Here is a 24,687-nt window from a genome sequence, read left to right on the forward strand (position 1 = left end):
GATAAACAAGCAATTGGGGACAAGTCAACTTTCCCTCCCAACATAAATTTGAAGGGAGAAGATGAATTTTGCCCGTACCTAGAAAGCAGGCTATTTCCCTTGGAAAAAAAAAGAGAAAAGGTTTTCAATGAATTTTAAATCTGCCCTTTGAGATGCGTTTTAAGAGGCTTGCTTCTTGGGGTTCTTTATTTTATTTTTAAATGCCACTATTTGGAATTTGAAAGGGGCGTCTTATACCTCTCGTGAGCGAATCCTGCTTCACCAATGCTTTATTTTAGAGAGAACATTCCGAAGCCCACGGGAGGGAGAGATTGTACATTTCGACACAGACCTTCTCTGTATCTCCTCCACTGTCCCCCCTCTCTAAAGCACACACAGAACAATTGGGCAACTTGGACACACAACGTATGGAGCAACCAGACTTGTGTCTGTGTGACCCACATATGCAGATCGTTTTCCTGGGGTGCAAGAGATCGTGCTGAGAGCTGGTATACGCTGTTCCTCTCCTTTCTTTGAAATCATCAAGTTGTTGAGTTTTTGAGTCACCTTCATGTACGGTGAAAGTGACCTGATGCTAGTTCCAGGCCAAAGCCATACGCTTTCGCTTTCTCACATTGAGTTCTCACAACTGTTGGGCCATTGGAATGCTTTACAGTTCCTTGAACCAGGACACTGGAATTAAAAAAAGAAAAGAAAAAAGAAAAATCAGTAGATTCCCCTGTTAATGGTTTCCAACTGGCTTGAACGTGGAGGTGAAACGGTCAGAGAAACGCAGAAATGATGTTCCGCTGGAGAGTGATTCTCAAACCCCAAATATTCTTACACACTTACTAATGTCCTGTATTTCTCTGTACCCAAAAAATAGAAAAAAAAAAAGAGCCTGCAGGAAGAATCCGCATACTGTACATTTCCAGAAGAAACTTTGGGTGTAAATCAGTGTATACTTGGGAAGAAAAAGATTTTTTTTTCTTTTTCTACCTTGTAGAGTTAGGTATTTTTTATAGAACGGAGGCCGATCAATTTTTTTAATACTTCAGAGAGCAATGTATCTGTGTAAACACACAAATCTATAAATATATATATGTATGTATGTATGTATTGTATAATGTACAAATCTATAAATAATCAGATTGCCTTTCTGGACTTGGGCTCACCTGTCCGTATTGTTAACCCCTCCCCCCCACCCCCAGCTCCTCCTGGCCTCCTGGTTGATCACAACGTGGTACTGTAATGTAAATAGTCACACAGCAGGAGGAAAAACAGCAGATCCACCATAAATAGTGAAGCTCTGGCTTGCGCACACGGTTTTAATTTCTCAAGGAAAATTGTTCTCCCCAGTGGGTAATATGAAGGAGTTTCCAAAAAGAGGCAAATGGTTATTTGTCTTAACGGGTGTGCTGACTCTTGTCTAATTAAAAGCTGTTACTGTCTCTGGCTGGAGAACCAGCTTGCCTTGTCTTTTTCTTCTTGCATTCAGGGGTGGCGGACAGGGTTGGGCTTCAAAAATTTTAGCAAGGGGTTCTCTGCCCGGTTGCTGGATGGGCGTGGCCATGGTGGGCGTGGCCTAGTCGGCCTCCTGCACCATGGGGGTGGGGGCGTTTTTGCCCTCCCTGGGCTCCGGAGGCTTTTTTCGAGCCTCTGGGAGGGAGAAAACGGCCTCCCCAGGCTCCAGAGGCAGTGGTGGGTTGCCCCTGGTTTGCACCGGTTCTATAGAACTGGTAGGAAAACTGGCGGGAGGCTCCGCCCACCGACCCTGACGTCATCAAAATGCTTCTGCGCATGTGCAGAAGCTTCTGCGCTTGCACGCGGCCCATCTACAAACCGGTAGTAAAGGTAAGTAGAACCCACCCCTGTCCGGAGGTGGTCCTGAACTTCCGGTAGGCCCGTTTTTCTCCCTCTGAGAGCCTCTGTGTGGGCCCTGCACTTACCTGCATCCAAAACGGGCCGCGTGGGGACTCCTGGGAGGGGCAGGGTCAGCCAGGAGTGGGATTTGGGGGTTCTCAGAACTGCACAAAATCTTAGCTAGAGGTTCTCCCGAACCCATGTGAACCCCCCACAACCCACCCCTGGTTGTGGACATCTTTGCCATGTAGGTGACCTTGGTGCAACTGTCAGAATTGCCTTCCACCCAAAATGAGATTTGTTAGCCCTTGTGCCCAAATTCAAATTAGATCCTATGCCATGGAGCTGTACTCGCAAGTTAACCTGTCCACTTATTCACAACGTTCATTTATTTCTGTTCTCTGATAGGCTAGGGGTTTCTGTTCTTTGTCCGTAGTATGGAGAAGAGTGAAAGGTTCAAACAAGCTTTGCTTTTGGCCGCTAAGTGAAACCTGATTTGGACCGCAGTTGGCACTGACTAAATGGGCTGGAGATTCACTAAATAAGTAGTAACCTACTGGTGCCGATGGTGACATTAAAGTTAATGGAAGAAGTGGGTAGGTTGACTGTTGCATTGTCCTTCAAGCTAAAGGAAGAAGGAGGCAACTTCTCAAGGTTGAATATAGAATATCATCAGAGTTGGAAGGGACCCTGGGAGGTCTTCTAGTCCAACCCCCAGCTCAAGCAGCAGATCCCATACCTTTCCAGACTCCACTGGGGTACTCACAACATCTGAAGGCAAGCCATTCCACTGGTTGATTTTTCTCACTGTTAGGAAATTTCTCCTTGTCCTCAGGTTGCTTCCCTCCTTAATTAGTTTCCATCCATTGCTTCTTGTCCTGCCTTCTGGTGCTTTGGAGAATAAGTTGACCCCCACTTCTTTATGGCAGTCCTTCAGATATTGAATTAGGACCATTTTTCACACTTAGGACCGTTGCAGCATTCTGATGGTCATGTGATTTACAGCCAGATGCTTGATCTCTAACATTTATGACCACTGCAGTGTCCCGGAGTCATGTGTTCGTTCCTCTTTGGCAACCTTCTGACAAAGTCAGTGGGGAAGCCAGATTCACTTAACAACCAGGTTACTAACTTATCAGCTGCAGTGATTCACTTAAAACAAATGTGGCAAGGAAGGCCATAAAATGGGGGCAAAACTCAATTAACAAATGTCTCGCTTAACGGAAGCTTTGGGCTGAGTTGTGGTCATAAGTCGAGGACTAAGTGAGCTATCTCTGCATTTTCATTGTTTTTGACTTTGCCTCACAATAGCAGTGAGCGTGAAGATAGCTACTCAGCCTTCCATTCTTCCTGGGTGGGTAAAATGAGGACCCAGATTGTTGTGGGCAAAATGCTGACTCTGTAAACTACACTTTGAAGCGGTATATAAGTCTAAGTGCTATTGCTCTTCCTTCCTTCCTTCCTTCCTGGTGCACGGTGATTAGAATGCAGCATTTCTGGCTAACTGCCCACTGCCAGGAGTTCGATCCTGACTGGTTCAAGGTTGACTCAGCCTTCCATCCTTCCGAGGTGGGTAAAATGAGGACCCAGATTGTTGGGGGCAAAAGGCTGACTCTGTAAACCGCTTAGAGAGGGCTGTAAAGTACTGAAGCAGAATGTAAGTCTGTGCTATTGCTATGAGGAATCCTGGTGTATCCAATGAAGCATGTGAATGACAAGACAAGAGGCAACTGGATAACAGGCAACAGTAGGAAATGACCCCGCTAGGTTCATGATGCAGGCTTATGCTCTTGGCTCAGGCGGGGCAGAGAAGAAACCAGCCCGAGTCGTAGCAATAGTTAAGTCTTTGTGGCTAGGGGAATTCTGGGAGTTGAAGTCATTTTAAAATGGCCAAGGTTGGGAAAGGCTGAACTAGAAGATCACAGTTGTTCCCTACTATAAGGGGATGTTAGAATCATTGCAGAATTGTACCAATTATAATGGAAGCTCTTTGTACCTTGGGAGAGTTAGGATCATTTCTCTGGTTTGGCACAAGGTGGCATCAAAGCATTGCTTGGAATTTGCAATGTGTTGGTTTTCTCCCTTAAGGAATGGATGGTTTTTCCCTCGCATACGCAAAGCAAAAAAGCTGGATTTTTAGTGATGTTGCTGAATTTTATCCGGTTCCAGTTCACCAAGATTCAGATCTGCTCTTTGGTACATGATCTGCCTTTAAAAATATATATATATCTTTCTACAATAAAGCTTCAGCTGCTAGAACTGGGCTGCGGAACCCCAAAGGACCACCATTTGGCAGCAAAGAGGAATTCTAATACCCTTTTACTGCCATGTAATGATCTTGCAGGGTTTTACAAAGCAGGCAATGGGTAAGCTTTAACTTAATCTAGTGGGCTGCAAGTGTGTTGAGCGGTGATTTCCAGGGTTCTGAAGCAACACAGATAGGGATAGCGTTGGCTATAAATCCGTTGCGATCCTAATGTTTTTGGCGACTAGCAAGTTGCAAAGCAAGAGTTTAGGAGCAGCTATTTTTTTTTCCCCTGTAGCTAATTTCATAAGCAGGCTGATCACCAAAGCACCGTGTGTGTGTGTGTGTGTGTGTGTGTGTGTGTGTGTGTGTGTGTGTGAATTCTGTGATTTGGTTTTGTTAGTTGTGAAGTCAATCCGACCCATCGCGATCCCATGGACAACATTCCTTCAGCCCTTCCTGTCCTCTACCATCCTCTGGAGTCCATTTAATCTCACGCTGACAGCTTCAGTGACTCCATCCAGCCACCTCGTTCTCTGCTGTCCCCTTCTTCTTTTGCCCTCAATCATTCCCAGCATTAGGCTCTTCTCCAGGGAGTCCTTCCTTCTCATTAGGTGGCCAAAGAGTTTCCTCTTCAGGATCTGGCCTTCTAAAGAGCAGTCAGGGTTGATCTCCTCTAGGACTGACTGGTTGGATCGCCTTGCAGTCCAAGGGACTCGCAGGAATCTTCTCCAGAACCAGAGTTCAAGCCCTCCATTCTTTGGTGCTCAGCCTTTCTTATGGTCCAACTTTCACAGCCATCCATTGCAACTGGGAAAACCGTAGCCTTGACTATACACACTTTTGTTGGCAGGGCGATGTCTCTCCACTTTGACCTCCGCTCAGAAACGAAAATTCTCACTCTGTAACAAAGGAACCCCTTTGTTATTCTGGCATCATTTTATATTTTATATTTTGTGTGGTTAACTTTGTTAATTGTAATCACCTTCAGGCCAAAGCTACCAATGCCTCAAATACTTTTACAGTAAATTGTTTAATTAAAACAGCAAAGTAGAATACAAAATTTGGAAAAGAAAAGCGTTCTTCAGTAGATGGCAGCAGTGAAGCCTTATTCTTTTATCTTACTTTACAGTAGCGAAGTAAGATAAATAAGAACAGGCTTTGTTCTCAACCCCTTGTAGAAAGAGGATAAAAAACAATGATAAACTAGAAGATAATCTGATACCACAACATTGATATTCAAGGATTAATATTATTTCTTATAATCTGTGTGTGTTTTATTGAGGAAGCAGAGTTTCTGAGGCCATGATCTGTATTACTTCTCCTAGGAACTTATACAGGTAGTCCTTGACTTACAACAGTTTGTTTAGTGACAGAAGTTACAGCAGCACTGAAAAAAGTGACATATTCTTTCTCACACTTATGACTGTTGCAGCATCCCCACCACAGGGACTCATGATTCATGTGGAACTGAAATTTGGTAAATTTTATAAAACATTTTATAACATAATCATAAACCTAAGCTGGCTGAGGAATTCTGGGAGTTGAAGTCCACAAGTCTTAAAAGTTGCCAAGGTTGGAGACTCCTGTCATAAAACATTTCCTGTTGTCAAGTCCTGATGTTTGAACTGTGCTGTACGTACAGTTCAACTTTCAAGGCAGGTACATCTCTGAATATTACCCTGAATTAACTCTTGGGCAGGTCCCAATGATTAAAATGTAAAAATCTATGTCTCTGTCTCTCTCTTATCTTTGGGACCTGCCCAGAGTTGTTTGAAAGATGGGAGAGTAAGATCTGCAGTTGTTGAAGGCTTTGGGGAAATCTGGCCAAGAAATATCTCTGGAACGATGACTCAACGAGTCAGTATCCCTACTGCGTCCTTATTTCTAGAAGAGTGGTAGACAAGGCATTGCCTCTTTCCATCTCATGCCACAGAAGTGAGTTTTAAGGACAGCTGGGTTGCTCTAAAGAAAGCATCTCCAAACTTTGCCATTTTAAGACCTGTGGACTTCAACACCCAGAATCCCCCAGCCAGCATGGGAATTCTGGGAATTGAAGTCCACGTGTCTTAAAGTTCCAAGTTTAGAGAGAGAACCTGCTCTAGAGCGAGCCTGCCTTGGGAAATTTCACTCCTGATGCCCCCCTCCCCCCGAGTACAGCTTCTGTGTGGACAAGAGCCTTGCTTCTGTAGCAGGAATAGTGGAGAAACCCAGTTCCGGCTTTGACCGTTTTAAGGCAGGAGGCAGGAGGTAATTTGCAACACTTTCTTTAAATAATAATAATAATAACTTGAGGTTTGCCTGGCTGACTTCCAATTAATTCCTGGCCTCTAGTTAAAAAATCGTTTTGGTGTTGACCGCTGCACTTCATTAGAACTTGGATTTTCCCCGAACGTGAACCTGGTACTTATGAGGAAATTGAACTGTCTGAGGTTGCATCACGAATGAGAGATGACACGTGGGGGGGGGGGGAGACAAAGCTCTGACGCCAGCATGGGTTTTGAGCCTGCCTCATTAACTCTGAAAATTAGAGAAATCACAGTCCTTTCCCCCTGAGGGCAACGGTTATTCTTTATTTTTCTCTTCAAAAGATTGAGGTGCAAGGATTTCCACCAAGATAGAATTTCACACCTGTGATGAGTGACCTCTTCTTAACTTTTGCCCAGATGTACTGACTTTCAGCTGAAATATTCATGTCGCTCTATGTTTCATTTTCTTTGGGTTTTTTTTTATGACAAATGCCAGGAACGTTAGCTCTGATTCTTTGCACCTTTTAAATGAAAAATCGAAATGGTTGGGCACCAAATGCAACTCATGCGAAGATCTGTTGACAGAGCAGGATTTTGGCTTCATTTTTTTTTCCAGGTCTGGGAATTCTCCACCTTGTACTTCTAGTAATTATTATTATTGACAACTCTGCCTCCGATCAGTTGTATGATATTTAGAATTGCATTCGTCCTCCACTGACTCTCACAAAGTTAATATATTCCTATAGTGAAGTGTTGCAGTTACTGGGGGAAACTTATCAAAGGCTATGTCTATTTCTAGTTAATTAAGACTGAAAAGTAAAAGTTCAAATTTCAAGTGGAAAATGCAAACTAAAAAAAAAAGTGCTAGGATAGACATTGGGATTTAGTTCTCTGTGTAAAACATTACTGTAATTTGCATTTAGTTTCTTCAAAGTTAGATTTCCAAGGCATGGTGGATGAATAATAGTTTTTAAACCTTTAAATGTGGTTTTTCAAGTTACTTTTGCAGAATATTTGCCACTGTAAATTTATGGAACTTTGAGTTAACAAAATCCAAGCCAAATAGATTGAGATTTCTGTTGAAATATGGTGTTTTTAAAAAAGCCTGTTTTCTATGCCTCTTGTCTTTGGTTTTGTAAAATAAGGATTTGATTTTTAATGTAGCTGCTCAAGTGCAGCCAACTAATTGACAGGAACAGCAGCTTGTGCCCGTATTTTGTGCCTATTTTAAATATTATTTATTTTGTCATGGGAGGGATGTTCAGGCTTGGCTTGATCTCATCTGGAACATTTTTTGAGTTGGCCAACAATAGAGAATAATTACTAGCTACTTGGAAGCACTCAGTCAAAGGACAGAGCAATGAAATGTTTTTGGTACATTCATTCATTCCACAGGAAGATGGCTTTCCTTGGCCTGGGGCCTCAAAATGTGTTGGATAACACTTCCCCAAATGGTTTCTGCTTAGGGGAGCTTTTTGCAGCATATGTGTGAAAATAATATTTGATTTTGCTATTTGGCACCATTTTTCTCCCAGCTTTTCTGGCAGCAGTCTTTTATCTCTCAGCTAAAATTATACACAAATTTTAAACCCCCCTGCCATGTAATTTGACAGGAAGAGTCTCAAATGAAACAATTTGAGGAGGATTCCACCCCCCCCCATCTTGCTTCTCAAAGCCCATTATTTATTGGAATCCTGAAACTCCCTTTATGACTTGAAATAGGCATGGGTTTTTTTGGGAGGGGGGGAAATACAACTTCAAAATGGAAAATTGAATAAATCCAAGGAAATTGAGAGCAAAATTTCCCCTGAAATGCATAGATAGAGAGAATGGTCCAAGAGGCATGCAAACCTATCTCACTTTAAATTTGTGATAGAGGAGAAGGTTTGCATGCCTCTTGGACCATTCTCTCTATCTATGCATTTCAGGGGAAATTTTGCTCTAAATTTCCTGGGATTAGTAGCCCTTCCCTCTTACATGGATGCGAGTCTTGGACTCTACTGAAAGTACCATCCAGTTTTGATCGTCACAATGTAAAAAAGATGTTGAAACTCTAAAAAGAGTACAGAGAAGAGTAACAAAGATGATTTCCCAAAGAAGAGGGGGTCAAGCTATTCTCCAAAGCACCTGAGGGTAGGACAAGAAACAACGGGTGGAAACTAATCAAAGAGAGAAGCAACCTAGAACTAAGGAGAAACTTCTTAACGGTGAGAACAATTAAGCAGTAGAACGGTTTGCCTTCAGAAGTTGTGGGGGCTCTATCAGTGGAGGCTTTCAAAAAGAGACTGTACAGCCACTTGTTTGGAATGGTATTCTGCGCAAGAAAGGGATTGGACTAGATCCCCTCCAAGCCCCCTCCCAGATGTTATTATGTTATTAACTATAAGCTGCAGCTGCTGCCATAAACCACTGGAGAGCTTTATGCTATGGCACTTCCACCAGCTTTGAAGACAGGTGGTACCAAAAACTGAAGGAAAACCACAAGTGGCTTCACAAAATTAACATCCAGAGTTACTACAATGGATTTCCAGTGCCCCCATTATGCTAGACTCTGTCCTTCCAAACTGGGACTGCAGAGTTCCATGTCCAGATGAACTTCACAACGTTTCTTCGAACCCAAAGAATTATCGTACATTACAAGTGCAGACAACACCTCCACCTATTTCTTCTCAACCTCTTCCTCTTCATTGCTTTGACTTCAATGGCTAGATTGTTTGCTGTTTTTCTGTTTATATATTAACAAATACAGCCATGTTGTTCCAGTGGTTTAAAGTTGCTAGCATTTCTGTCTCAAAAGGGAAACAGCTGTGCAAGAACTAGGCCTGCTGTAGGAGGATGGGAAGAGTTGCTTGCTGATGGAATTCAGCCACAGATGTTGGCTTTTCTCTGTGCAGGTTCTACCACGCATGAAAGTAAACAGGAGCTTTTATGCTGCTGTTCCATTTAAGCCAGGTATGGGCAATTATTTATAAACTGGAAGCCCACCTTGGTGATGGGCGACAAGTCAAATAAATAAAAGTTAAGTCAGGAGTGGGTGGGAGACCAGAGCCAAAGCTAGATGGGAGTATAGAATCACATTTAGTGTTTGACTGCAAGGTGGAGAATGTGCCAGCCAAATCCGGACAGCGCCCTAGTTTGACTTTCTGCAAGAACTTTGTCTAATAAAAGTGACTCAGCTTCTTTCCACTGAAACCTCACTGGGAATTTCAAACCTTAACTTTTTCCGCCATTAGTGTTAAACAAAGAGCAATATGCTGCTTTTTTCCAACCAGACCAGAAGGAAAAAGCTTCAGCTTCTGTAGTACAAACTAATGTGAAATCTCTCTTGGTGTCCCTGGATTCTCTCTTCCTGTAGCATATGATTTTCTGCCTTTGTGAAAATGGTTTCCTTTGGTGGAGCTCACAACAGTTGCGGTATCAACTGCAGCTAATGTGAAGTCTTCAATTTGGAGCTCTGGGAAGCTGAACAGGTACTGCCTGCCCAAAATTATACATAGCCGCATTGCCAAAGGCTGTCTTTGAATAGATTTTCCAGTATTCAGTACAAGGCTGTATTGTTTTCTTCTTCTTCTTTTATTGTACAAGTCACCCAAACCACATGTACAACATTAACATTTAATTGCCATAATTGTATTATTATCTCAGGGTCAAGGAGCACTCAAGAATTTCCCTGAGCCATGAGAAGAAACCTGAAACTGCAGCATTGTAAACCACCCCTGCTGATAGTGAGCTGGTGAAATCAGGTGATAGTTAGCAAAAGTGGAATTAGCACGATAAGCCAGACATTATTAAGATTTCAATTTTAGTTTGTTGTTTTTTTTCAAGACAAAGTTATACTAAGTTTCAATAATCTTTTCTGGATCTTGGTGTTTATCAAACTGTGCAACTACCTAGAGTATTAGTACCCTTATTTAAAAGGAAGCCTATATGTACATATATATACTACAAATTTATTTTCTTAGTCAGTGACCCAGACAAACTGATTATAAATTGATTTGATGAGTCCATACGGACATAATCTTTTATGTGTCCTTCTTGTACTAATGGCAGTACTTTTGTGGATTAAGAAGCTGTAAGGTTTTATTGTTTTCCTTGGTCCCAACAGACCTGTGAACTCAGTCTGATAAATGCTGGAGCTAGCATAGCTGATTAGAAATCACATTGATCATTTAAAGGCTTAGTGGAACATTAATTTCCAAAAAAATCAGTTTATTGTATTCTACCAATCAGAAATAAAATTGTTGGGGTGAGTTGACAAAGAAAAAGCTCCCTGTCACACTAAATTTAGATGATAGAACTTATCAAAATTAAATGGAGAATGAATGGTGATGAGGTTCTATAAAATGTTACTGTAATTTTAAAAAATGTTTCCAACACCTGCCAATTTCCAAATGCCTTTCCATGTATGGATCTGGAAGATGAAATGCAGTAGGAGCAACAGGTAAAACAGACCAGCAATGTTTTGATTTCTGTATTTCCTGAAATAAACAGATTAAAGGGGTGGGGGCTGATGCCATCTGTGAAGGCAGGCAGGCAGGCAGGCAGGCAGGCAGGCAGGCAGGCAAGAAGTCCTGTTCCTACCCTAGATTTGGAAGGAAGGCTGGCTTGTTGGCTTGTCACTGCATGTATCAGTACAGAACAGGGGTGGTATTCACTTGCCTTCGCTACCGGTTTGCCACCTCCGTGCATATGCACGGCCTTCCGCACATGCACAGAGCATAAAAAACGGGATGTGATGACATCTGGGTGGGTGGGCAGAGCCTCCCACAGCCACTGCTACCAGTTTGCCCGAACCGGATAGAACTGGCTGAATACCACCACTGGTACAGAAGCTCCTGTCTACAATACTGTGTTCCTCATGGCTTTTGATGACAAGACAATTCTGCTTCCTCATTCAGTTTCTCTCCTCCCTGAAAAGTAAACTACTTTCCATTTAACGTTAGAACACTGCAAGCAACTTAAACACAGCATTTATTTTACTTCAGGGCAATATCTTTGCAAATAGAATTTTACAGCTTCTCATATTTCTGCTACTCACATTTACATGAAATTATTAATTACCAGCCTCACCTTTCTCTCCAAATAAAGACATAGGGCATATTATATTTGCAAGGCAATTCCTTTCAAATTAAGAGAACTGACCTCTTGGTGCTTTAAAAGTCTGGTACGGGCAATTGAAATTAATGTTCAATTATAATCATTTTAATATCTTTGTTGATTTTTATTGTAAACAATGACCTTTAATAGCGGTATAAATGTTTAGTAAAATACATCATTTAAAATGGTTTATATGGGCAGCCATTTGCCTGAAATGGTATAGTCTCCTGTTTGAGCAGGGGGTTGGACTAGAAGACCTCCAAGGTCCCTTCCAACTCTGATATTTTGTTATTCTATATTGTCTAAAAATCAGATCTGCTTGACAAAAGGCAAACTAGCCACACTTGAAAGTCTAAAATCAGTGCTGGAAAATTCCATTGCAGAAATTGGCAGTTTATCATGATTAGATGTGACATATTCCCCCCTTTTAATGGTCCCTGAGACTATGTCTGTACTGAAAGTATTTTTTAAAAAAAATATCTTATATAAGTGAAAATTAGTGGCTCTTGTTCTCCTCTCAAATGTTACATCAGTCCTAGATTCAAAAATGTTGCCTAAGCCCCAGTACATCAAAATAAAAGTTTGTTTAGCAGAGGAATCAGATGGAAATCTTCTTAAGTATCCCAGTCAGGTCAGGAACCAATGCTGCCAAGAACCTGGCTTTGGCAGCAAAATCAGCAGATCGTCGGCAGAAGAGAAAAATCTTCTTACCACTCAGCAGCCATCTTGGAGGAGAAGCCCAGCCATATCCTTTTAAAAGAGAAAAAAGCTTCATTTCCTGGTTCTTTAATTATTCTGCAACTAATGAATGATTATTTATATCCCGCCTTTATTTTTGAATGTCAAGGTAGCATACATAAGGCTCTTTCCTTCCATCTTCCCCACAATGGCAACTGTGTGGTATCTATATGAAGTCATTTGGGCTGAGAAAAAAAATGACTGCCCTGCACAGTCTTAATTTGGCTGATATAAAAATTACTCATCCACCTCCACAAACTTTATTGTTATTGTAGTTCTATAGACATTTGGCTTTTGTTATCACCATTGTAAAAATAAATAATGTTGTAGAGCAGGGCTGTCAAACTCCCGGCCTGCGAGCCAGATGCATTATCTGGTGGCCATGCCGAGTTTAGCAATGGGGGAAAAAAAAGTTCCAATACATCACATGACACTGCCCTGAGTTTGACAGCCCTGTTGTAGAGGCTATGCAAGAACCAGCTATCTACCTGTCTTTCTTCATGTGGCTGAGTCAGTTTTTGATTCCTAGTGACTGCTTGAAGTTTTCTTGACAAAGTTTTCCAGAAATGGCTTGCCATTACTTTCTTTCTAGAGCCGAGAGGGAAGGAGTGGCTCAAGGTCACCAGCTGGTTTGTGCCTAAGGTAGAAAAAGAACTCATGGTCTCCCAGTTTCTAGTCTGATGCCTTAACTATTTCATCAAACTGTTTGACTCTGGTATATAGTGTACAGAAAAATAAACAAAAATAAAAACAAAACAAATACTAACGAAAAGTAATACATCTTAAAAAGTAAACTGTGCAAAGTATATAAAGATCTACAGATACTGACTGAAAAAATAGGGCTAAAGCCTTGATGAGATAGATTTTTGTCATAAGCAATGCTCCTCCCCACCCCACAATATGCAAGCGCATATCAGTCTGATCTCTAGATATGAAAGACTGAAGAGAGGGGAAAATATTGGAGGAAAAGGTGTTATGTGTGCTGCCTGACCTTGAGGAAAGGAAGGAAATACATTTAACACACAGAATAAAAATAAAGGCAAAACAGATTTGTCACAATAAATATGTGCATAAATTCTGAAATAAAAATAGTATCTGCTACATTTGTGCTCCAGAACTAAATGCACGGTCCCTAAATACGTCCTATTTCCTTTGGCAAAAACTACCTTTGAAGTTGAATTAAAGCCCGCACCCTTTATCTAATTTATGATGCAGTTATAACAGATCTTTGAAAAGTATCCAGCAGCAGTAGGATCCTGCAGGGTGGGGTTGGCAGAGCCACCTGTCTTGGGGGACACCCGCCTTTCCCATCTGCCTTGCTGCCTTTGTCGGGAAGGTATCCCACAAGTACTTCTGCACACATTGCAATCTTAGAGAGAAACAGGTTTCCCATCAAGCTAGGCAAGTTTGCTTCAGCATGGGATATCTGGATACATGCCAATGAATGAGGCTCACCCAATACGAGAACCATCATCCTCGACTTACAATCACAACTGAGCGCAAAATTTCCATTCCTAAGCAAGATGGTTGTTAAAGTGAGTTTTGCCCTGTTATACAACCTTTCTTGCCACAGTTTTTAAGTGAATCACTGCACTGGTAAAGTTAGTAACAAGGTTAAGCGAATCTGGCTTCCCCCATTGAGTTGACTTGTCAAAAGGTTGCAAAAAGGAATCACGTGATCCCGGGAAACGGCAACCATCATAAATATCAATCGGTTGCCAAGCGGCTGAATTTTGATCACGTAACCATGGGATAAGCTGCAACAGCCGAGAGTGAAAAACTGTCATTAAGTCCCTTTTTCCAGTGCTGTTGTAACTTTGAACAGAACAGAGTAGAATAAGGAACCTTGGAGGTCATCTAGTCCAACCCCCTGCTTAGGCAGGAAACCCTCTATCATTTCAGACAAATGGATATCCAACATTTTCTTAAAAACTTCCAGTGTTGGAGCATCCACAACTTCTGCAGGCAAGTTGTTCCACTGATTCATTGTTCTCACTGTCAGGAAATTTCTCTTTAGTTCTAAATTGCTTCTCTCCTTGATTAGTTTCCACCCATTGCTTCTTGTCCTGCCCTCAGGTGCTTTGAAGGATAGATGGACCCCCTCTTCTTTGTGGCAGCCCCTGAGACACTGAAACACTGCTATCAAGCCATCCCTAGTCCTTCTTTTCACTAAACCCAATTCCAGCACACATTCTTTGTTTTAGCCTCCAGTACTCTAATTTTTATTGCTGAACCGTCACTGAACAAATGGTTGCAGGTTGAGGACTACTTGTACCCTAAGTCACAGGCTGCAATTGGGTGCCCGCTACCAGAAAAAACAAAGCCCAGTCATTTGTGAGCTGTGGATGGGGTCAGGAGTCGAGGATGTGGGCAATAAGGGCACAAGGTGGGAGAGACTCTTCCCTAGTGAACCTGGTTTTGCTTAGAATTCCTTATCCCTTACCGCTGATTCCTCAGTAGGGTGGAAATGGATTTGAGGGGTGCCCTGGTGTGCTCTGAACTTGTCTTCTTCAAACGTTTCATGCAATTTGGCAGTTTAATTCTCACCAGGCTCCAGGTTGACTCAGCCTTTCATCCTTCCGAGGGTGGTAAAATGAGGACTCAGATTGTTGGGGGGCAATGTAAACCGCTTAGAGAGGGCTGCAAAGCCCTGTGAAGCGCTATATAAATCTAAGTGCTATTGCCATTCCTTCCTTCCTTCCTCTCTTATTCCCTTTCTGATTCTCCTTCCTGGTGGCGCAGTGGTTAGAATGCAGTATTGCAGTCTAACTCTGCCGACCGCCAGAAGTTCAATCACATCGGGCTCAAGGTTGACTCAGCCTTCCATCCTTCCGAGGTGGGTAAAATGAGGACCCAGATTGCTGGGGGCAATGTGCTGATTCTGTAAACCACTTAGAGAGGGCTGTAAAAGCACTGTGAAGCAGTATATAAGTGCTATTGCTCTTCCTTTTCTCCCTTCCTTCCTTCCTGGTGCACAGTGATTAGAATGCAGCATTTCTGGCTAACTGCCCACTGCCAGGAGTTCGATCCTGACCGGTTCAAGGTTGACTCAGCCTTGCATCCTTCTGAGGTCGGTAAAATGAGGACCCAGATTGTTGGGGGCAAAAGGCTGACTCTGTAAACCACTTAGAGAGGACTGTAAAGTACTGAAGCGGAATGTAAGTCTGTGCTATTGCTATGAGGAATCCTGGTGTATCCAATGAAGCATGTGAATGAGAAGACAAGAGGCAACTGGATAACAGGCAACAGTAAGAAAGGCTCATGATGAACTCGGCAACATCATCAATGCAGTGGGTTTAATCTTCCTTTCCTGGGGAGGAGGGGGTCCTGCACACGCCCCCTCTATTCTCCTCTCGCTTTGGCGGCGGCTGCGGTTTGGGGCTGCTCTTCGCCGACATTCGGGGCAGGGGGCGCTTTATTTCTGCCTCTCGAACCGGGGTGGGCGATCGCCACTGCTTAAAAAGACCGCAGAAGCGGCCGAGGGGCCGCTTCGGGCATCACATCACATCGCATCGCTTGACCCCGCCCCCACTCCGCTTGGCCCCGCCCACCCCGGTTCCCAGCTGAGGCTCAGGTGAGTCGCCGCACAGCTGCTCGGCTTTTGGGGGCGGGGTTTGAAAGAAACGCGCGAAGGACCCTGGGAGTTGTAGTCTCCCCTCCCCGTTCCCCTCCTCTCCACCTTCTCGGAGGCCGAGGCGGCCAAGCTCCGTGCCCCCCACTCTCCTCCGTCTCATCCCCGCCCTCTTCCTACGTTTCCCCTCACCCCCCTAGCGAGGGGGAAATAAAATCCCCTCTCCTCTCCCTTCTCCGCGGACCACAATTCCCGCCGAGCTCTTCGGGCCCGAGAGCGCCACATCCGCCGGCTCTCTCCTCCCTCCGCCCGCCCCCCCACCTCCCTCCTTCCTCCGCCCCGCTAGGCCCTCTGGGCCTTGTAGTCTCACCTCGCCATTCACGAAACCTTGGGCGCACTTTCCGCAGGGCGGGAGGCCGGCTCCGGCGCAGCGCCGCTACGTTACGCAAACGGCGTAAAGGGGGGGCCGGCTTCTGGATTCCCGGGAGGAAGGCGGGCGGGCGGGAAGGAGGAAGGCGGGAGGGAGGGCAGGGGAGGGGAGGGGAAGAAAAAGGAGGGCTGGGGGTGGAGGAGGGGGAGGTTAAAGAGAAGCCGAAGAAGAAGAAGAACAAGCAGAAAAAGAAGAAGAATAGAGGCAGCCCAGCCGGACCACCACGGGCGCTGGGGAAGGGGTGAGGGTGGGAAGCGGCCGACAGCCCTGCGGGGTGGGAGGAGGGGTGGGTGGGGAGGGGGTCCAAGTTACTCAGCCGTCCTGCCCGGGAGAAGGAGAGAGAGAGAGAGAGAGAGAGAGGACGGCAGACACGCCGCCAACGGCCGCCGCCGCCGCCGCGTCCCTCAGCAACGGTCAGTGGAGCGCGCGACCCTCGGGAGGGGAGGGGAGGGGGGGAGGGGGAGGCAGCAGGGAGAGGGCCAATGAGAGAGCGCGCGAGGCAGCCGGGGGGGAGGAGATAGAACGCGGTGGAGGTGCGTGGAGGGGGGGGGCGAGAGGGGGAGCGCTCGCGCCCTCCTGCGTGGGGGGGGGAGATGAATGAGTGGGGGTGGGATGGGGAGTCTCTGAGGGAAGAGGAGTGTGGGGGAGGGGCTCCTCCTGTGGGATAGCCTGGAGAGGTGGGGGGGGAGGGGTTGGTCTGAAGGACACTGTCCTCCCCCTCTCCACCCCCCTCTCACAGCTCCCCCACCTGCGGCCCCTTCCTCAACTTGGGTTGGACTGCAACTTCCATCCCTCTCTCTCACACACACCTCCATCATTGGCGTTAATGGGGGTGTGTGTGGGGTGTCTTGCCCCAGAAGGCAGAGTGGGGGAGAAAGTTGGCTTAGGGAGGGGTGGGGGCGGGCCTCAGTTTGTGGGGGGGGAAGGGTGGGTTAAGAGAAAGAGCCAGGGAGCTCTTGTAGGGGAGCTGCAGAGGGGTGTGTGTCTGCGTGGGGTTGTCTCTTGGGGTGCCTATGTGGGCAACATGGTGGTCTTCAGGTGGAGGAGGTTGGACTACGGCACCCAGAAGGCAGAGTGGGGGAGAAAGGTGGCTTAGGGTGAGGGATCAGTTTGAGGGCGGGTGGGTAAGAGAAAGAAGTTGGGCCAGGGAGCTCTTGTAGGGGAGCTGCAGAGGTGTGTGTGTGTGGTGTCTCTTGGGGTGCCTAAGTGGGCAACATGGTGTTCTTCAGGTGTAGTAGGAGGTTGGACTACGGCACCCAGAGTCCCCAGCCAGCAGGATGAAAGTACTAGGGTTATGGGAAGCGGGGAATGGTCAGTAGTGCCCTGAAAGTCCTGGATGGAGAACAAGGCTGGTACTATGATGGGAGGAACCAGGATCCAGTCCATTCGTGATCATAGGAAGTCTTGGGGTGACTGGTTGGTCCCTTCCTCTTGATGCAGTCTACTTCCTTTTTATTGCGGGGATGAATGGGAAAGGTGAACTCTGTAGAACCTCCCTTGCATGTTGGGGAAAAAAAAAGGTGGCATATATAAATATTTGAATTGACATTATATTATATATATATATAACGTGGAAATGAATAAGTGATTTTTCCCCCCTTGCTGAAGCTGCTTAAATGTCTTAGCTGTTTCTTTCTAACTCGGTATTTTCCCAACCTTGACCATTTGAAAATGTGTGGATTTTTAACTCGGATAATTCTCCAGTGAGCATGAATGGGATTTCAACTCCCATGGGTGGACTCTTTAACTCCCAGAATTCAAGCATGCTGGCTGGGGAATTCTGGGAATTAAAGTCCACCCATCTTCAAGCAGCCAGGGTTGAGAAACACTGTTCCAACCCATGCTTGCTTCTCTTGTTATTCTTCTCTATCTGGTAGAGAAATTCCATAACATAGATATGGGATCCTGCTTTTTCCTGTTGTAGCCTCTGAATGCTCATATTTTGCCTCTTGAGTGATAAAAAAAAAAAAAAAAAAACCCAAACCCTGGAATTTGTGGTGGCTTATAAATGAGAAATGAAACAGTCATAAAACTGTTAAAACAAGATGAAGTATAAAACATAATATACAAACAGCAGTTAAAATGTCAACAAAAAAGAAGAACCGTATTTGCACTGCAAACTGGAAAGCGTAACATTGGTGGCAGTTAGAAAGAAAAGTCCACTGAATTTAAATGGTTTTAAGAACCTATTTGTAAATGGATGAAGTGGGAGTTAGAAAACCTTACCGTGGGTAAAAATAAATTCCCTCGTTTAGGTATCATTATTTTGGAACGGTGCAGTTTCAGAGTTATCCTTTTTAATGAGAGAAAGCAACCTGTGTTTGATGTGTGAAATTTAGCTTCCAGCATCCTCAATATTAGCTATGCCTGCTAGGGAATTCTGGAAGTCCATATGTCTAGTGGTCACACAACTGGGGGAAGATTGACTTGTAATCCTACTGGGGGCTTAGTCTTATTTCTTGTACCTGCTCCTTCACACACCCTTGTTCCCATTAGTTTTCTGCTGGGATGGCCTCCCCTTCCGTCCTGCAGGAGGTCACGATAATGGGCCTGGAGGCTAAATTGTATGATGAATGGTTGTGGGAACTCGATATGTCCAGCCTAAAAAACAGAAGGTTTAGGGGGAACATGCTGTCTTCCAGTACTTGTGGGACTGTCACAGAGAAGAGGGGATTGTCTTATTTTCCCATGGGGGGCAGGACAAGAAGTAATGGGTGAAAGTTCGTTAAAGAGAGAGCCAACTTAAGAATATGGAGAATTTTTCTGAACAATTAATGGAATAGCTTGCTTTTTGGAGTTGTGGGTGCTCCCATCCCTGGAGGTTCTCCAAAATAGACCGGACAACCATTTGACCTCTATGGTGTAAGGCTCCTGCTTTGAGCAAGGAATTGGACTAGAAGATCTCCAAGGTCCCTTGGAGAGTCCCTCATGATTCTATATTCTATAAACTAGGTGTCCCATGTGAATTCTGGATATCCTGTATTTATCATATGCTTTTTGGGGTACACCCAGTGTTTCTCCGCCTTTCTAGTCATTTATGGAAATCGAGGTATATTAAATTGTGTTATCAGTCCTGGCTTGCAGACCATGGATAGGTTTGTTGTGGGGTTGTGAGAAATGCACGCAGGACACCAGGTTAGATTGGAGTTGGCCATCTCTTGGAAAACTCCCTTTAATGCGACTGTCCAAATAATAGCTGCCGGCTAATTGGACAAGACAGGATAGATTTCTGAACAATATTGTGGATGTGTTCACGTAAATAGAAATGAGCGGCATTTTTCCTGTTGATTTTATGTAAGTTGACATTCCGGTATATTTTTCGGGATTAGGTGATGAGTTGCTAAAGAGCCAGAGAAGGAGAAGTATATTCTTTTCAGAATTAAATTTTTGTATATTGCTAGTATTGAAGGAAATGTATCCTGGGAAAATCTGAGCGAGAATAAACAAAAGGGGAACACACATTATTTGCAAAAGAAGACGGTCAGTTGGGCCAGTCCCTCTTTCTCTTAGCTCAACTAACCTCACAGGGATATTATTGTGGGAAAGAGGAAGGATAAAAGGCAGGATAAAAACAAACAAAAATATCCCATCATATTGGATACATCTTGGAATAATATAAAAAAAATTGGATAACAAGAGGAAGAACGATCAATGTACCCCTTTAAACCTGTGCTTGTAAAAGTTTTGGGACTTACATTAATGAGCCTGCAAGTGAGTTTTCAAAAAAAATGTCATCTTTCCCTTTTAAAAGTTTCTTGATGACTGTGCCCAGTACAGTGTCTTCAAAGTATCTTTTAATTTAGGAGCCACACACAGACGTACACACCCATCACTGCTTTGGTGCTTCCTTGCACTTGTCTTTAATGAATATTATTAACTATGCCACAGCAAAGCTAAACTTCATTCCGTCATTCCCAAAACAGGAATGAACTGGGCATAAATCCGGTTTTGAGACAGGGAAAAAGTTGCAGGTATCTGGAACGGGCATTGAATGACCCTGGTATATCACCTGCCATAAGGTCAAATGAAGACTCTGTGGTAGAACAAGGAAAATAGGTTCCCTGCCTGAGTTTTTCTGCCGAATTCTTTCAGTTTTACTGGAAATAATTTGTAATCTGCACTTGATGGAGATGCCTCTGTCCTGCTGTTGTTAGGGTAGTGGAATTGCATTGAAGTTTTAGTCTTATCTAACACAATAGTGGACTGATTTATAATAGCCTGTAATTCACAAGCTATCAATACAAACAGTAGACTTCTAGCAGCTTTGCCGATAAGTATTTATAATTACAGATGCCCTCACTTTGTTTTCCTGCAGAATGTCATCAGATGTCTAAAACTGTGCACTGCGAAAGATTTGTCAGAGTTTTATGGTTATTTTATAGCAGAGCTTCCAAAAATCTCTCCCAATTTCAGCGTAATACACCTCACCAGCGAACAAAACTGTTCTTCTCTGCTGGCTATTGAAACCCTGCGTGTTATTTTCAGATATTTTTTCTTGGTTTTGCGGTAATGGCAAGTAACATTGTATTTGCTTTAACAAAACAAAACAAAAAGATTTGTTGGTTCAATAGGGCAACACCACCTCCTTTAAATTTCAGTTTGGGTGAATGGAGGAACTTGCTCTTAATTGATACATGGGAATACTTTAGTTGATTCTTCCAAAGATGCTACAATATGGCTGATTTTGGATCTCTGTATGGTGAAAGTTTATTTATTTTTTTTGTAGATTGTCACTATTGAGAGTGAGGCTTACAACTTTCTAACTCTGCTCACAGTTTTGCTGGGAAATTGTGAGGGACTGCTTAAAACAGGGCTCTCCAACCTTGGCAACTTTAAGCCTGGAGGACTTAAATTCCCAGAATTCCCCAGCCAGCAAACCTGGCTGGGGAATTCTGGGAGTTAAAGTTCTCCAGGCTTAAGGTTGCCAAGGTTGGAGAACCCTGGCTTAAAACCTATCAAGGGAAATTTTTCTTCCCTTTGACTATTCTGTAAATTTGACAGATTCCATAATGCAGGATGGGCTCGCCTCTTTTGAAGGAGGCAATATATATATATTTCACCGTTTCTTTCTGAGATCTAGGGCAGTATTGAGCTATGTTAACAGCTTTCTATAAATGATACCAAAAGCCTAGATATGATTGACCCAGTTGAGAAAAGCTACAAAGGTGATTCTTAATTCCAAAACCCATGCTTCTTTAATCTTTGAGTTTAGTTTGAGCAAATGAAAGTGGTTCAGCGCTGAGAGTTGTTAAAAGACTAGTCTCCACTCAATCAAAGATAAATATTTTAGTGTGGAGTATTAATGACTCATAGATTGACTTAGCGTGTTAGAAAAGTAGCTCATTCATTCCCCAAAATTCTTTGCGCCAGGATGATGTAGAAGTCGGCTAGCTAACAGAAGGAGCTTGTCTTCTCGTTCGTGGTCACCTATCAGGGCTCCTGAGCGGCCTTTGGCGAGTGCTGCTTCCTTCATTGAATCAAATTCACACAGTAGGATAGTTGTGAAGGCCAGAAGGCATAAACCCTTGTGAACCTGCCCTTTCCACTGTAAAGGAAAGTCTGGTTAGAAATATGATGAATAAGTTTTTTAGCAATAGATCCTCCTATACTGTGGAAGCCATGCTCACCAAAGAGCCATGGTGGCGCAGTGGTTAGAATGCAGTACTGCCGGCTGCCGATAGTTTAATTCTCACTGGCTCAAGGTCGACTCAGCCTTCCATCCTTCTGAGGTTGGTAAAATGAGGACCCAGATTGTTGGGGGCAGTAGGCTGATTCTAAATCGCTTAGAGAGGGCTGTAAAAACACTGTGAAGTGGTTTATAAGTCTAAGTGTTCTTGCTATGTAAGGCAGCAACAAGGTTGGGTGAGTACGTCAGTGTCTTCCCATGTGATGTTTAGAACAGTGGTTCTGAACCCATTGTCCACAATCCCGGGGGGGGGGCTGTGATGTCACAGGGGGTCCACGAAGGCTTGAAGAAATGTTATGATTTAAATCTTGAGTTAGGTCTTGGGAGGGTCTGTGGCCACAAAAGGTATTTAAAGGGTGTCCATGGTGAAGAATCACTGGTTTAGACCCTTTTCCATGAATGTTTTTCACCATATACTTTGAGGGCATCCTGTTGGTTATGTGGCATCAGGGCAGTCCATCTCATTGCCATCTTGGGGATTTGATTGTTCTCTATGTGTCGAATATGACCTGAATAATCTACCATGTTAATTTTTGGTTAAACCTGTTTCTCTTTTCTTAAACTGAAAGAAGCTAGACAGTGCCTATGTGTCATTGCATTGCTCATGCATATTACGTGCATAGAAACCATACGGTTACTGAACGGGGCAGGAAGGGATTCCGAATCTTGTAGATCACATTGAAATGCTGCAGGAATCTCTTCTTTGCCCGTTGCTTAAATCTCTGGGGAATTTCAAATCTGACCTTTGAGAATGGTTTGCTTTTCCTGTATATTACGGAGTAAGGCTTGTCAAGTATGAAACGGTTATATATATTTTAAAAGGACTTAAGTTAGACGATGGATTTTATTTTAGCCTTCTGTTTGGGTTTCTTTTTTTGAAAAATCCCCCTGCCCTTTGTCTTTAGTCTAAGATGTAGCTCATTTCTCAACACGTTGGGACTAATGTTTTCATCGCAGGCATGAGCTGTGGAGGTTGGGTAATGCAGGAAGAAATTCTCAGAAGTGATTCACTGTCCCTTTATTGTTCTTTTCCTCCAAGTCTTGTGTTATCGGTACCCAAGTATAGAAACTGTAGATCCGAAACCGGCCAGAAAATATTTTATATCCTCATGAGAAATAACTAGCTAAAGCCAGTTAATATCTGAGTCACTCAACTCCGTGGACTAACTTAGGAGAACGCCCGTTGAACAACAAAAAAAGTTTTTCATTCTGTGCTTCCTTGTTTGAAAGTACTGAGTCCTTCCCTAGAGTAAATAAGTTAGGCTTTACATGGACATGCTTCATATATATATATATATATATATATATAGACATAAAATATAAATATATATAAACAGCTTTAATTGCTCCAGTTGGCTTCCTCTTCACTTTGTTTGTTTTGAATAATAGGCATCCATGTGATTTGTGTAAATCCGGAGCTTTCTGAGATGGCTTGCTGTCAAAAGATCATTTCCATGCAATGTGATCTATTAAATTGGGTTTTGCTTTGACTATAAAGTCTACATTCGTCATCATTTATATTTTCCGTTCTGAAGTAGTTTCTTCAGAATTCTTATGTAAAAAAGACTTGGGTTGCATGGAAATGCTTCAATATGGCTGGACCTTGGTTGGGTTCCTACTACAACATGCTAACCAAAATCTGGCAGGTTTTTGGAATGCTATTGGGTGAATTGTGGCTCCTAAACCCTGATTATATTTAGCCTTCTGTGTTGCATGAACCCAATTTCTGTCTTCTATGTAATGGAGGAAGTAATTAGTCCATCCCTGTTCCCCTTAACTTTTTTGAAAGGCTGTGAACAACATATGATTCTCTTGTTCAGGATCACTCAACTTCATCATTAAAGAAAACCAGATTCAAAGCTCTGTACCAGAGGTGCCCAACCTTGGCAACTTTAAGACTTGTGGACTCCCAACTCCCAGAATTCCCCAGCCAGCATAGATGCCAAGGCTGGACATCCCTGCTCTACATAATCTGAGCCCAGCCCTAATTGCTACCTCATTCTGATTTTGACCAAGGTAAAAAATATATATATAACATAGTCCACAACTCCAATATGACCTTATTGGAGCATTTATCAAAATATACAACCAAGCTGGAAGGGACCTTGGAGGTCTTCTAGTCCAACCCCCTTCTCAATCAGGAGACCCTATCAAGTGGTTGTCCAGTCTCTTCTTGAAAACCTCCTGTGATGGAGCACCCACAACTTCTGAAGGCAAGCAGTTCCACTGGTTAATTGTTCGCAGTGTCAGGAAATTTTTCCTTAGCTCTAGATCTCTCCTTGATTAGTTTCCACCCATTGCTTCTTGTCTTGCCTTCAGGTGCTTTGGAGAATAGGTTGACCACCCTCTTCTTTGTGGCAGCCCCTCAAATATTGGAATACTGCCATCATGTTACCCCTAGTCCTTTTTTTCACTTAGAGTAAACACACCCCATTCCTGCAATCTTCCTCTATTTTTCTTGTTCCTTCTTGTTCCTTCTTTTCCCAAGTTGCATTGAGAACATTAGGTCCAGATCCACCAAGAATCCTTTTCTAAGCCATTTTCGACTCACTACAAGCCACAGTCTGTTCCATCTTGGTTTCATTACGGGTCATTGGAGAATTCAACATTGGCTACCATCAATGGCCGTCGCATCAGAAACCCAAGCAAGGCCATTTAAGGCTTAGGACAATATGTTTGACTTCAGACAAAGTTCTTTCCCTTTAATTGCTATTTATATCTATGGGTCGCTCTGTTACCTGTTTTAAGAGTCCAATTTCCTCCAGGTAATGCAATAGAAATAGTAAAATATATCCGGGAGCGAGCCAGCCCGGCTTGTGGCGCAGGTTG

The 24,687-nt window shown here is 43.6% G+C and overlaps 1 protein-coding gene and 1 long non-coding RNA gene across 2 annotated transcripts in view; one reads left to right on the plus strand and one right to left on the minus strand.

Moving 5' to 3' along the window:
- Window positions 1-11,294: 11,294 nt before the first annotated feature.
- On the minus strand, window positions 11,295-12,764 carry LOC139325415 (uncharacterized). Its single transcript, XR_011601089.1, has 2 exons — window positions 12,660-12,764; window positions 11,295-12,183 (listed from the first exon to the last, which is right to left on the minus strand). It is a non-coding gene; the product is annotated as an uncharacterized lncRNA (long non-coding RNA).
- Window positions 12,765-16,489: 3,725 nt separating this feature from the next.
- Window positions 16,490-24,687, plus strand: part of CAPN15 (calpain 15) — a 111,760-nt gene continuing 103,562 nt past the window's right edge. The window contains exon 1 of the mRNA XM_070955029.1: window positions 16,490-16,585. The gene's annotated coding sequence lies outside the window, so the exon portion shown is untranslated. The remainder of the gene's footprint in view (window positions 16,586-24,687) is intronic.

Source organism: Pituophis catenifer, unplaced genomic scaffold, assembly GCF_029215685.1.
Source record: "Pituophis catenifer annectens isolate HBS135680 unplaced genomic scaffold, rPitCat1.0.hap2 SCAF_16, whole genome shotgun sequence".
In the NCBI taxonomy this organism is placed as follows: Eukaryota; Metazoa; Chordata; class Lepidosauria; order Squamata; family Colubridae; genus Pituophis; species Pituophis catenifer.